Source organism: Haplochromis burtoni, unplaced genomic scaffold (assembly GCF_018398535.1).
Source record: "Haplochromis burtoni strain Fernald_Lab_line unplaced genomic scaffold, NCSU_Asbu1 Contig_15, whole genome shotgun sequence".
NCBI lineage: Eukaryota > Metazoa > Chordata > Actinopteri > Cichliformes > Cichlidae > Haplochromis > Haplochromis burtoni.
This window is the reverse complement of record NW_024582376.1, coordinates 3,848,247-3,863,504: the sequence shown is the minus strand read 5'-3', so window position 1 is coordinate 3,863,504 and position 15,258 is coordinate 3,848,247. Positions and strand designations below refer to the sequence as shown.

General features: G+C 37.4%; 1 long non-coding RNA gene across 2 annotated transcripts in view; it reads left to right on the top strand.

The window, feature by feature from the left end:
• LOC102310292 overlaps positions 1-12,871 on the top strand; it is a 17,576-nt gene extending 4,705 nt beyond the window's left edge. For both annotated transcript variants that reach the window (XR_006054053.1, XR_315401.2), the window contains one exon: positions 9,502-12,871. This is a non-coding gene — a long non-coding RNA (uncharacterized LOC102310292). The remainder of the gene's footprint in view (positions 1-9,501) is intronic.
• Positions 12,872-15,258: the final 2,387 nt, after the last annotated feature.

Below are 15,258 nucleotides of genomic sequence, written 5' to 3'. Positions count from 1 at the left end.
AGAGAGAGAGAGAGAGGACAATGGTAAAATTACTCTATTTGACTACATTACTATATATGCTACATTCTCCACAGCACACGGTGCCCATACATGTTTCCTTTGTGCATGTGCGTGACAGTGATCTAAGACTAAACAGAGTCTCTGTTCAGTGTGGCAAGTACAAAAACTGTAAGATTAATGACTGAGACTTTCTGTGAAGTCAATAATTCTACCAGTCAATGACACCAATCAATACTTGCAATTCCTTCCTTCCTGTGACCACTACTGGCTATACAGCCAACACATACAGCACAGTTCACCACAGGATAACTTAAATCTGCTATTGTAGTTGACATTATTATTATTTTATTTGCTTAACAGTGACCTCACTGTGTACAAATAGCTAGATTAGGAATCAAGAGGTCAGATTTTCTGTTAATGAGAAGTCAGCGTTGATGAGTTACACACAGAGAGACTAGGTTTTAGTTACCATAGTTTCTGTTGGCATAAATAAGCTTTATTTATTCATATATATCCATCCAGTTTTTATTTATCCAATGTTATTTATACAGCACCAAATCACAACAACAGTCACCTCACGGCGCTTTATATTGCAGGGCTCTACAATAATACATACAGAGAAAAACCCAACAATCATATGAACCCATATGAGCAAGCTCTTTGGTGACAGTGGGAAGGAAAAACTCCCTTTTAACAGGAAGAAACCTCTGGCCGGCAGAACCAGGGTCAGGGAGGGGCAGCCAGCCGCCTGCTGCTGAGGTGAGAGAAGGAAGATAGGATAAAAGACATGCTGTGGAAGAGAGACAGAGATTAATATATACATATATATATATATACATATATATATATATATGTATATATATACATATATATTTAAATTTTTGATTGTATTATTATGAGACAATTATTTTTAAGTTTTTTATAGTTTTTTATGCCTTAGTCTTCATTTTGAGGTCATCTGGATTAAAAAAAAGTTAATATTATTGTTTCCAGATGACCTCATTTTCAAATTATTAGTCACATAATAAGTCACTGAAGGGTCTTTGTTCAATGTTAAACAATACCACCATGATCCAGATCATCCATGGATAGTACTATCTTGTGACATACTGCTGAACAGTGTCAGTATGCAGACTACTAACTAATGCCAAACTAACAATCAATTATTTTTATTTATAAAATTCCAAAACAATCCTATCACATACATTTATCTCCATTTCCTTTAGCTCTTCTTTTGTACCCCTACAATCCTTTTTAGTATCAGGTCCTCTAATCGCTTACTTACTGGTTTCAATTGTGACATATTTATTTGTAATGCTGTTACTCTTATTAGAACGCTAGGATTACCTGACTGGTATTGATGGTTTGGATGCTAACAGATGAAGCACAGAGGTGGAGCCTTCTGGCAGGACTGTCTCTAATTATGTCTGCATCTCTACAATGTGTCTGTCATTTTAAACATTCAAGAAATATTTCCAAGGTAGAGTTTTACCAATATTGCTTAGTTCATTAGTACTGATACATAGCAGGCTATTTGGAGCACACACTATTCAAAAATATAGAGAACCACTGCCAGCAGAAGCAGCATTTTTTGTATATGACTAGAGGCAATAGATACTTTTATCAGTGCCTCCACAAATCTGTTATCTATTATGCATTACTACAGCAATAAGTGTATGGCTACATGGACATAACTCTGCAGCAGCGAGTCTTGTTTACTGTTCTCAGGCTGATCTTCAATCAATAATTCTACTGGCATAAATATTTAATGTATATTGTATATTGATAATAATACAAAACCTACTTGAGTTATTTTTTAGCTTGTTGAGATCATTACACAGCTTCAAAGGAAGCGCACCATACAAGAAAATAAAACCTGCTGCTGATATTGATGCAAAATGAAATTAGTTACTTCTACTGATACGATATCATTCTAATGTAAAGCATTCATCCCACAAGCCTCAGTTTCATCTCAGGATGTTTCCATGAGATTGCTTTGGTAGCAAATTGCTATGTGACCTCAGATTCCGACTCCCATATGCACACTGCGCTGTAGATGGACCATCTGTAGGGAATTTATATAACTTCCTATATAAATTAATCTGACAGCGATATAAGCAGAGGAGCTATCTGCACCAATTATGATGAATTTTATGCATGAGTTTTACGGGGCAGACTGCTTTGCATTGCTCAGTCAGCGGGGGAGCCGATGGTGAATTCCCCAGTGTTACTGCACTTTACACTGCCCTGATTGTTAGGTTCAAAACAAGTTATAATAATCGCTATTTGTGAAATATTAGCAATAATTTACAGATCAGATTCAAATTGTGATTGTTTTTAAAAGACTTTAATCACATGCTTTTCTAAAATATTACTTCTCAATTACGCCTCAAAAAAGCTGAACAGTCATAATTAGGGACATACACGCTTTTATTTTTCGTTTTTTAGGAGGATTCCAGTATTATACTGATTTATGCTTGCCTATACTGCAGGAATACTTTTTTTTAACAAGGCCATTTCATTAGAATAGGCAAATTAACTGCTCTAGCCGTGGTAAAAGGATAAAATAGTAGAGTACGATAGTCCAGTGCAAAAACACATTAGGATATTTCAGTGCTTTATGGTACAAATATATTATAATATTCAAAAGGCTAAGAATTAAATAGGATATTTTATTGCAGCTCCTTCTCTTTTGTTCTTGAAATAGCAGTGAGTTATAGAGGTTTAAATGCCTAAAATATACAGCATGTATTTAAATATTAATTCAAATCGAGTAAATGCTTGAGCTGCTTCAGTTAGTTCTAATGTGGGTTCTTAAAAGGAGAAATGAAGGAAGCAAGAGGGAGAATATAAAATCCTGAAATAGATTTGAAACTACCCAGCCTGTGTGAACGATACAGCATATTACATGTACAGTATACTAGTGTATACACTGTGTATATATATCAGTCAAAAGTTTTAGAACACCCCAATGTTCCCAGTTTTTAATTGAAAATTATGCAGTTTATCTCATTGCACTCTGAAATGAAAGCATAGTACAAATAAGAAAGCAGAGTTTAAAAAGAAATCATGGAATCAATTTATAGATCAAAATGTAATCTAAACTTTTGATTCTTCAAAGTTCCACCTTTGGCAGCTGAACACACCCGTGTCATTCTTTCTATAATAGAACTCAAATATTCTTCAGAAAGTTCTTCCCATATCTGTTGCTGAAGCTCCCATAAATGTGCGGCATTGTAGATTGCTTTGCTTTCAATCTTCTGTCCAGTTCATCCCAAACCAGCTTGATGGGGTTTAAGTCTGGAGGTTGTGCTGGCCACTCCATGTTTTCAAGTTTACCATCTTGTTCTTTTTTCCTGAGGTAGTTCTGGCATACCTTGGACTTATGTTTGGGGTCATTATCTTGCTGTAGGATGAACCCCTGGCCAACTAGGTGCATACCAGAGAGTATTGCATGGCGCTGCAGAATGCTTGGTTCAGGGCGCCTCTCACTATGTACAAGTCACCGACCCTGGATCCAGCAAAACAGCCCCAGACCGTCAACAAACGTCCTCCTCCATATTTGACAGTTGATGGCACAAACTGTGGAACCCTCCTTCCGCCTTCTCAACGGCACACAAAGAAGATTTCAAATTTTGATTCATCAGCCCATAATACCTTCTTCCAGTGTTCAGTAATCCAGTGTCAATGTTTTATGGCCTAGGCAAGTCTCCTTCTCTTATTCTCACGTCTAAGCAATGGCTTTCTTGCTGCAACTCGTACCGTCAAACCTGCAGCTCGAAGTCTTCTCACTTAACACTGAGACTTTCTTACTACGACCACTATTATGCTTGAAGCTGTTGTCCTGTGAGCCACCTAGCTGCTGTTAACTCTCAGAAACGTATCCTCTGATTCAGTTGTGCCTTTGGGTCTGCTTTTGGGTCGGACCTCTTCTTGTCAGCGTTTGCCTTTTGATGGTGAAGGAAACTGTACTCACTGACACCTTGACTTTCTTTGCAATTTCTCTGTAAGAAAGACCAACATTTGTGTTATGGTGGTCTGTGTCTCTTCCATTGTGAATTGCCTTTTTCTTGTCATTTTTGTAGTAACACACTACGTTCTGCAGTACAATACTCTCAAATCATGAGTGTTAGAGAATCGACACCCACCCACCAATTCACTGTTCCTCTTCATTAGCCACAGATACACAAATGCATGCATATTCATGATGTATATGTACAATTATAGCAAGCAAAACAACCATCCAGATTAATGTTTAATTTCATTGCATCTTTTGCAGTGCAATTGAACTTAAATACTGTAGGTAGTAGTAATTTGAGATATGTAACATGGGTTTTAGTAGTATTGTCACTTCTCAGTTGAAGTGATTGCAGGTCCTTACATTGTTGCTATTAAACAAGCAAAGCGAGAACAGCATTTAATCAAAGCATCACAGATCCAACAATCAAAGTACCACATAATACCATTGCTTTTACAATAGCATAATCAAAGACATAATTATCATAATTATACTTCTGATAAAATAAGAAATTAAATCTTCAAAGAACCAGACACAATGCTTGAAAATTCATTTCAGTTCAATTGTGTTTATGCTCATATCCCCAAATCAAAGCAATAGTTATCTCATGGCACTTTATATTGTAAAGTAAAAAGCCTGCACTGTAAGAGAGAAAACCCCAACAGAAAAAGAAAAAAGGAGAGCATAGAGAGACAGGCCAAAACAGAAAGTGTGGGAGAGAGAAGACAAATTTTAATGACATGTAGTAATGGTGCATGAACACATACAGTGGAAAGATGGGAATGGAGAAGACATGCTCAGTGCATCATGGGAAGTCTCCCAGGGCCTGGGTCCACCACAGCATAACTAAGACACATCTCAGGGAAAGTTTTAAGCTTCATTTGAAGAGGAGAGAGGGTTTCTGCTGCCTGAATACTAACTGGGAGTTGCCTGCAGTCTGAGAGCAAAGTGCCCTCTTAGGATAATATGGTACTATGAAGTCTTCAAGAGGTGATGGGACTTCATCTGTGTGTGAGGGGGGGAAATGCATTGTTGTTGCATTCTAACACTATGCTATAATGATAGGTAACAGGTAGCTTGGTATGTGGCTTCATAACTTTAATGGACTTAGAGCCAGTTGCTCAGATATCTACTGCATGTGGCTGAGATGTACAGCAATCTGGTTTGGGTCTGAACCACCTGTTTCTCGAATTGACCACCTAGAATATTTTTATTGTTCAAAGAAAAACATTTATGAAAAATATTGTATTAATTGAAAAGTTTCTAGTAGCTATTTGTGAAGGAAAAGCATCCGTCTTCTCTTACTTTAATTTCTGTAAGAGGATCAAATGGAAGAGCCTTTAACAGGTGGCCAACATTTTTTCATCTCCAGCATCCATGACTTAAACTCACAATCAACACCTAACATCAGAAGTAGTGAATAGTTGCAATGTGCTGTAGTTCAAATGTATTCTACTTTCTCCTCTATTTCTATGCTTTATGGCTTCAACTTTTGAGGTGTGCCATGAATCCCCTTTAAGTGGGTTGGAAATAATCATGTTACACTGCTGAATGACTCAACTGCATCAAAAGAGTGTGCTGTTTCTCTAGTTCTATACAGGACATGGACACAAAAACAATCGCACCCTTGGGCAACCTGAACAGCTGTTAGATGTTGAAATGTTTAGCCAGCAGACCACCAAAATGAAAAGATTGAACAACAAGTGTAGAGAGTAGAGAACCGGGGAAGAGAAACTCTTTGAGGATGAATAGCTACTAGTGTTTACTATGTATGTACATGTCTGGACTTACTGATGTTAAAGAGTTCAGAGGGAATATGTACTCTTTCATAACAACACATTATAAAAAAATATTGTTTCTATGGCCAGTTTTTGTCAATACTACTTCCTTCCACTGTAAGGGCGTGGATTATAGAAAAAAACTGGATGAAAGTGGACTTAGTCATGGATGGTTCAGTGTACTGGACAGCCCAACAGTCTTACTCATTTTAGAATATATTCACACACACACACACACACACACACACGCTTGCGTCGTCGTAATCCTAACCTCCCTTTTTCTGTGTGCTCCCAAACTGTCTCCAAGGACGTCTGATAATTCCCTCATCAGCATCTGACCTTATTCATTTTTAAAGGACACCACTGATCCCTCACAGCTCTAATGCTTAGCAACAGAGCATACGGAGGAACAAAAGCATGGAAGAAGACATAATGTAATGAATTTTACAGACTGTGGATTTTGAAGAATTTTGACAAAAGATTTAATTGAAATATTGGAACCAGCTAGAAGAAAAGATGCTTATATGAAATTGCTTTAGGAATATTTAAGAAATGATGAGATTGGGGTACATCGATTCAGTGGCAATAAAACATTTGTGAAGCCTTTACATTTATCAGGATTTCTAAATTTCTGAAGGTGTTTTAGTTTTGGATACCATGAGTGCCATGTCTCGTACAGAGAATAGTATTTTTGCATTACCAAAAATTTATCAGCACATAGCCAATGAACAAATAGCAAATTTCGCACACATGATGACTGTACTGTCCACACTTATTTATATTGTTCACTACAGGACATGGGGTCTACTGTATGTCAAAGCAACATACTTGCTGATTTTTCTCTGAGTGACAGCTGCCTGTTGCTGTTTTGGAGACAGCGCTGGAATCATTCTTTCCATCTCTGTCGCTGGTGTTGAGCTGTTGTGCTAAATATGCGTTTTCTTTCTTGGAGTTGAAGAAGAGCTCCTCACAGAGAGGTCTGAGCCTGGTACTGCACGGGCAGTCTGCAGGCACCGAGTGGAGCTGTGCTCACTCATTTCTACAAATTGTGTAATGTCAATAATGCATGAGTCAGCCAGTAGTATGGGGTACTGTGGTTTGTATTAATGTTACTATTATATATTGACAGAATTATTATAGTTTTGTACTTTCTAATTAGCTTTTTATTTTCATTTTATTTCGACTTTTTGTGTTTTAATTAAGTTTAGTTTCACTTAGTTTCCAAATTTGATTTTCTCACTTCAGTTTAGTTTGAAAATGTTTAGTTTAGTTTTAATTAGTTTCAGTTTTTGTTTTAGTCTTTTAAATTATTGTGGTATGGTATGGAGGCACGATTTAGGAAAATCAGAACAGGTATTACAGTAAGAACACAGCCCTACGAACACATAGTTTGAGTTACATGTATGAAATTTGGCTCACACGTGTATCATGCTGAGGCGAACAAAAAAGTCAGTGGGACCACTGATGCAAACCCAACAGGAAGTCCGCCATTTTGGATTGAAGGTGCCATTTTGGCTCTAATTTTTCCATTTCCAGGCCTCGTACTTTTGCGAACTCCTCCTTGGGATTTGATCGTATAAGCTTCATATTTGGTCAGTGTCAACTACACACCTGGGCCATATTAAATTTTGGAGCTTTTGAGTTTTCAGGATACGGTGTGACCGTGGCGGCACGGCGAGTTTTGATCATTCACCATGAAAATCTTATTGCCTCTCATTCTGTTATACATTGTCTGATCTGGACCAAAGAGCCAACATATAATAAGGATCCACCCCTGAAAAAATTTCAACTGCCACATTTGATGTCAATGACAGCGCCACCTAGTGGGAACAGGAAATGTCATGTTTTACACTTTGGGGTACAGTATAGTGATGGGTGACGTCTGCAGACTCAAATTTCTCCAGGAAAGCCTTAAGGAGTTGGTCCTGGGTTACAGTGAAAAGTGTGAGTTTTCACGAAAGGGTGTGACCCCGAAAGCATGGTGAACTTTGACGTCTTGCCATGAAGAAACAAATTAGTATAACTCAAAGAAAACCAGTCTGATCAGTATCAGACTTTACAGGCATGATGTCAGACCTGCCCTGAATAGATTGATATGCCCATCGTCAGGAATATGCAGAGCGCACCTAGTGGGAACAGGAAATGTCATGTCTTTCACTTTGATAAACTGATTTTCACAGGTTCATCAGGTCCACCTCAAAAGCGGTAAATATTAACATCAGTCCCTCATGATGCTTCAGTGAGAAAATTGTGAGTTTAAACTGAACGGCGCACCCTGGTGGCAAGGCGGTTCACCATGAAAGATGAAGTGGCTTTTGAGGGGCTTGGAAAGTGCAAAAACTCTTGGAGTTTGGCCCACACCTCCAGTGTGATAAAGCCTTGTTGTTATATTTTCATGGAATATTGCGAAATGGCTCCACAGCGCCGCCTACAAAATTTCAAAACATCAGCCCCTGCTGTGTTTCATCCATGAGGTTGAAACCTGGTAAGCTTATGCTTATGTATATCAAGATGTACAAAAAAGTCTTTTCAAGCAATATTCTAAATCCAACAGGAAGTCAGCTATTTTCAAATTAATGTGTAATTTTGGCAACATTGTCCCCTCTTTTCAGGCCTCATATTTTGACAAACTCCTCCTCATGATTTCATCAAAATGATGTGATCTCCGGTGCATGGAGTCTATAGACCTTTGTGATAATGAATTGTAAAGCTTTTAATGTTTGGCGAAATGGTCATGGTGCCACATGGAGGTTCACTCACTAGCCAGAAAGTAGCAATCTGCTGTCACTCAAAAGCACAATGTCCAATCTCTCCCAAACGTGGCAGCCATGAGTCGAGAGTCGAGCTCGTAAATGTTCGATATGCCATTTGTCAGTCATGGTTAGAACGCCACTTAATGGGACGACTATAATCATCATCGAACGAGATGAAATTTTAGCATGTGGTTCTACATATGATTTCCATCAATGTGACATCAGATCGGATGTGCTGGGTGTAGGTGTTGGGCGTGGCTGAACGCGCGGTGTGCGAGGGCCCTCTTAACGCTGCTTGCAGCTTTAATTTAATTAGTTTTTCTCTGGTACTTTGAACACTGAAGTGATGAGAATGAGAGATGAATTAGGTGGAGGAGGGAGGAGTAGGGTAAGGATATAAACATGCAAAGACAATGAAGTGGGGTCATGTCAGGGTTGGATACAGCACACACAAGATACACAAGGATACACAAGGCAGTCAAAAAGAATCAAGCTAGAACAGCTAGAGCTTAACAAACAGCAGGTTGCTTGTAACTGTCCACTACATACATCACACGTAGTGTTTTTTATTTTACCAAATCACTGCATTTTTTTGTAAATATTAATATTTTATTGTATTTATTGCTGTGCACGCTTATTATTTCTCTTTCTGTAGGGTTTCTTTGTGTATCTGTAATGTTAGATATAGTCGAAGTTTAATTTTGACATTGAGGTGAGATGCTTGACCCAACTGTTGTGTCTTATTTGTCAAATTTCACCAAGTGTTTAGCAACTGCAAGAAATAGTAAATATCAAAAGAATGCAGGATAAATGAATGTGTTTGTGTTGTGATGGGGAAAGAGAGGAACAGTTTTCAGCAAGTCTGTGTTAGAAGTAATGAACCTGTTTCTTCCTCTTCTCCTTTCAACTTTGTTGCTGTCTCTTAATTCTTCTTCACTGTGTCTGTTGCTAGGCGTCACGCCCTGTGGGGGTGGGGTTCTGTGATGGTAACAATGGTCCCGGGCAGCCGCTATGTCTGCAGCGCTCACGCAAGAGAGGATGACTCCACGAATGACCGTGAAGAGCGAATCTTAGCAGTGCTGGGCATCATTGGAACCATTCTCAATCTTTTAGTGGTCATATTTGTCTACATCTACACCTCTGTCACCTAAGGCTTTCTGCTGGACTTGAGCATGGAGATGCTGGCACAATACTTTTACCAACACTGCCATCCCTCTCTTTAAGTATTTCTGTACTAAGAGGGTTTGATTATTTGACGTAAGCGCTGACTTATGAGGATTGTTGGCAGTTTGATCAGCTGGATTGTAACTATTTTTATCTACACTGTTTACTCCTTAAGACAGCTCTGCTCTGCTAGCTAAAGACTGCCTGCAGTCACAGAGGAGGAGCTTCATGTGGAATTGCCTGGACTTTCCTGTACTGTTCATATTAACTGTGTCATTACTTTCCCCACAGTGTGTCCATTATGGCAACAGTGATATACTTGTATTCATATTGCTCCATTACTGTGGGCTAACATTTATGGGATTTCTCAGACAGCAGGAGAGGAGGTCATGATTGTCTTCGATTTAATGGTGTTCAAATTTGAAAGCCATGTTCCTTCCACACTTTTGTGCAAACTTAAAAAAAACCCAAAACACTGCCATTTATCTAAAAGGTCACAAAAACAAGAAACTTTTGATTCAACCAGAACAAATGAGTTGATAAGAAAGGTATATGCTCCTAAAACTATTACTTGGGACCAAGATTGTTAAACTAATTATTATCATTATCAACAGCGGGATCCTTTAGCCTATCTGCTCCCAACACCCATAAATCTACTTGAACAGAACATCGATACTAACACACAAATAATCCACGCGTCCAGTGAAATACCACTTTTATTAATTAACAGATTTCTTGAAAAGGTTTTACATGGACCTGACGTGTCCATACCTGAGCACACCAGAAGAAAGATTCCTGGCTGTGCTAGGAGTCATTGGCATTGTCCTTAACCTCCTGCTTCTAGTCTTTGTCTATATATACACTTCTATCTGATACATCACAGTTTTTCTGTCAGAATACAGTGCTGTTTATCTATGATCACATTCCTCTAACTTACTACAATGACCACATCTTGCATTAAGGAGGTTATTTTATTGCACTTGTCTAAATTGGTAAACTGTGACATGATTTATATCGCATATGGAGATTGCATCTCATTCTAGTTTGTAATGGAAATACAAAATGTGAAAATATTTGCTCTACAGTTGGTTTTTTATACAGTACTCTTACACATGTGTGAATCATGAGATGTTTACTTAAGCTCATATTGCTGTATTGAAATACTCTTTATAACGCTTTGACCAATATAACTCATTGAAGTGTTTCTGTGCATTCCACACGATTACAGATATTAAAAACACAAAGACATGAAACTGGATGACGTTTTAGCCTTTGCAGAAGCTTTGTACATCAGCAAAGATCCCTCTGTGCATAATTGGGGCCACAAAATGATCGTCTGTGTTGTGTTGCCATGTTTCTGTGATTGGATATGGAAGCCAGGCACAGAGCAGCAACACAGAGTGCAAAGTATGAAAAAGAGACAATGTCACACAAATCAAGACTGTGTACTTTTGCAGTGCGACACAAAGGACTACAACAGTGATAAACAAACTGGTGAGAAACAGCATGGCTTGTCAGAAAAAAGAGGACATCACATCTCTCTACAAAGCTTCACCATCTGTCTTGAAACTCAGAAAGGCACAAAAAACTCCCTGGGATTTGGTTACAACCTGTTCAATGGAGCTGCATGTCATTATGGATATAATTTTAGGTTTAAGAGCTGTGACTGTATTGGAGGAGCAAAGCAAAATGCAGCTGACAAGCAAGCAGGGAGGACTGGCTCGAATCTATACTTTATCCTCATCATTCTTTTCTCCACCAACAAGCTGACACCAGAGAAGACATAGTAACACGTGAGTCCCTGCTGTCATTTCATAGAGCACAGGAACCATTTATTTCCCAAAATGAATGACCAGCGACTCTGAGTACTCTCTTAACTTTCTGAGATTTCTGTTGGCTTGTGTGGAAAACCTTGATATTTTATAATTTCTGCATATGATTACTTGTTACACTGTGTATGTAAGCTCTTAGGTTTAGTAGCAATTTGACATTGAGTGTTTTGTTTGGTTTGTTGTCAAGTAAATCCAAATGTCACAATCACTATACAAGAAAATGTTTGGAATGAAACTCAGTGTAGATGGTTCTGTTGACCACAGTCTATTTTTATAAATTGTACAGGGTTCAGACAAGTGTGCCCACAGCCTATACTAAATACTGGATAATAAGTGGCCACCACAGACTAGCTCCAAAACTGAGTTAATCTCCAGGGAGTCCCATGGTAAAATGACCAAATTTACAACAGAAATGACCATGTCTGAATTGTGGGATTTAAAAAACCATTCTCTTTAAAAAAGTAATTGCATAGGGGTTATTTTTTAAAAATATATAATTTAACTGTTTTAAATTGTATTAAGGCTTAAAGGCTTATTAGTGGCACAGCCACTTCGATTGGCAGGTGTGTGCAGACACTTGCTGCTGTATCCTGTAGCTGTATGCGAGGCTTCACCTCTGCTAGCCACAGAAAAGTACCTCTCAAAGTATATGTGGTGTTGGTGCCTTTTGGAATATTTTTAATGCAACTATCTGACAAATAACATGGCTTATTGAGAAGTTGATTACTAACAGCTGTCAAAGAAATCCACGCTGCAATTTAAGTGAGCGATATTCTAGCATTTTGTTGTACTATGCACTAATTTGCAAGTATCTGTGTATGCGTTATGCACCCATACAGTCTATGGATGCACCTTGCTAACCAAGCTTGCTAGCCTTAGCTGTATTACGCCACCCTCTCATCCAAACATGGTCACTTATGGCCAAGGAAAATTTATGTGTTAGCAACCAGAAAGCTAAAACCAAGGCTTTAAAATGGAACTTCACGAACCAATGAATGATTTCATGGTGGTTACATCAATCTTTCACATGCGCTGAAGAAAATTCATTTAAAGATGCATAAGCAACTCACATGAGAACTCTCTGAACTTCTCACTTGCACATTCACGCTTACACAGATTATGATTAGTATGTCTTTTCTTGCAAACCCCTCACTGCATTTTTCCCTGACCTCAAGTAGCACATCAAACTCTTTCTGCAACATTATAACTGGAGGCTATAACCTATAACCTGTTTAATTATGTTACTGTTTCTTGCCCTGTTCATTGTGTAATCAATGGAATCAATGGACTACCTATAATAATAAAACCTACATTTTAATAAACTAATTTTTTTTTCTGTCGTTGTTTTTGAACGATTCAAGTTTTATGTCTGGCAAAGAGTATAAAGTATAAACCAAAAAGTCTTCACTTTTGTGCTCACACACCAGCTGCTTTCATATCAGTTTGTGGGTTTATCTCCACCTTTTATAGCACATAAGAACATTTTAGTGCTAGCCTACTTAGATCATTGAGACTTGCACCTTTATTTCCTGTCACATTTAATAATTTAGTTTGTATTTTAAGTGTGAGCTGAGACACAGAATGAGGCAAACCTTTGGTTTGATAGAAATCTGCTGTAACCCACTAAACATTCGACATTGGATAGACGTGTAGAACTTGTCTATATTGGGTCTCTTGGTCCATGACCAATTGTGGACATCTATATGACTTCCAAACTAGGTCCACAATTTGGATGTCCAACCACGACCCGACTTGGACATCATTATGATGTTCAACATTTGAACTTTGGACTGGCTACATTTTTTTAAACATCATGTGGGCATGCTGCGGGAATTTTACATGATTAATAAATGTAATATTTTTGTGTTTACAAATATCAACATTGTTGTTATCCAAATGACACATATAAATACAGATTAAATATACACTAGCATGATTGATTATGTGTTAGCCTATTGATTTATTCAGTACATGTGGGGGGTTTTCTGTTATTCTACATTTTCCAGATTTCTTTAACTGGTTTATTTATTTCAATTAATCAACATATTTGCTTTCAACCAGCTTAAAATTGGCATTTCTTAAAATGTGTTGAAATAATAAAAATGCTGAAATCCATCTTAAAATGTAAAATAATAATGGTTAAAGTACAGTATTTAGAAAATTTTTAGAATTCCTTTTAAAAGAAGCACAATGTATTGCGAAATTTTTAAATAGCATTGGCTGTATATAGGTGTACTTTGCTAGTATCCTGCTTTATTGTGAAGAGATTTGTAAAAGGAAGTGAATGTGATTGTGATCGGTAGCAGGACTGAGAGAAGTTGCATTATAAAAACAAGATCTATATATGAGTTTGACATTGAAAAAACAACCACATTTGGACCATAAATAGCCCGTACATGGAGGTCCTACGGATGACAGCACTAGATGTTCAGTAGACATCGAAAGAAAGGTCTGGCATTATAAAACAACCCCTTTCAGTAGACCAAAATTGTACCTCCAAAATTCACATATAAAAGACGTCACTTTACGCAGTGGGTGGACTGTGGCAAGGAAACTATGCAGAACAATGTGTGAACATACTCCAAAAAACCCAAAGTCAAAGGTATTTTAATTAGCTTTAGAGGTCATCTGATGTCAGCAAACACAAAAAATATATTATTAATTAATGACTGTTTTAGTAAATGCAAGTTTTAACAGTATAACTATAAAGTTCTTATAATTTTGGAATAAATTACTTGATAATACCTGAAAAATTCACTTGTTTTACAGATCTGCTAGATGATATTGATAAGAATAACTTTTGAGTTGCCTTGCCTCCTGGTATTTATCATCTGGTAACACCTTGAAGTAGGGCATATGTTTATGATAGATACACAAAGCAGTCTACTATTTACTAATGCTATCTGGGTTAACCCAAGAGCCTTTATTAAACAATTATATTATCAATATATATATATGTTACATTATTAAATGCATTATCAACAAAAGTAAAAAAAAAAGTCTACACAAAGAAAAAAACATTAATAGCAACAAAATATTCATATATTTTTCTAACAGACCTTTAAAGCATTAGTAAATGATTCATTAACCTTTAACATAGCCATTGGTAATATCTCTGATACCTCTTTCTCTATGAGGCAAGCTCACCAATAGTAATATGCCAAAATGCCAAAAGCGGCTCATGAGCCAATTAATTCATTAATTTATGTATTGTTTTTTCCTTTAGGTGACTTAATTATATTTAGCTGTTTGTGTAGTGGTTGATGCTTAACCCAAACCTAATCCAGCAGTAAGAGAAAATAAAAATGATATTGGATCAGCAGGTAAAAGTAAAATGTAGATGCAGGTGGAATTGGGGCAAAATCTAAAGAAAAGATATTACAAATATTACAAAGATAAAGATATTACGATGCAAAAGTAGCATTGCTGTGCCCATCACAGCATGCAAAGGAAGCGCTGCTTGTCCAACCCAGTATCATGGCAAGAGTGTAATAGACATGACGGTCCACCATTTCCATTACACTTTTTAGGCAGAAGTTGCAGTACGTTGTAGTAAGCTGCAGTACCAGCATAGTTAGATATTTTATTTCAAGCCAACATGAAAATAATCACGGGAAAGTGTTTAAATAGACATTACTAACACATTTATATGTAAATATATATTAGCCACCTAGTTAAAAAATGTTTCTGCCATAGAACGACGGTTTGAAGTA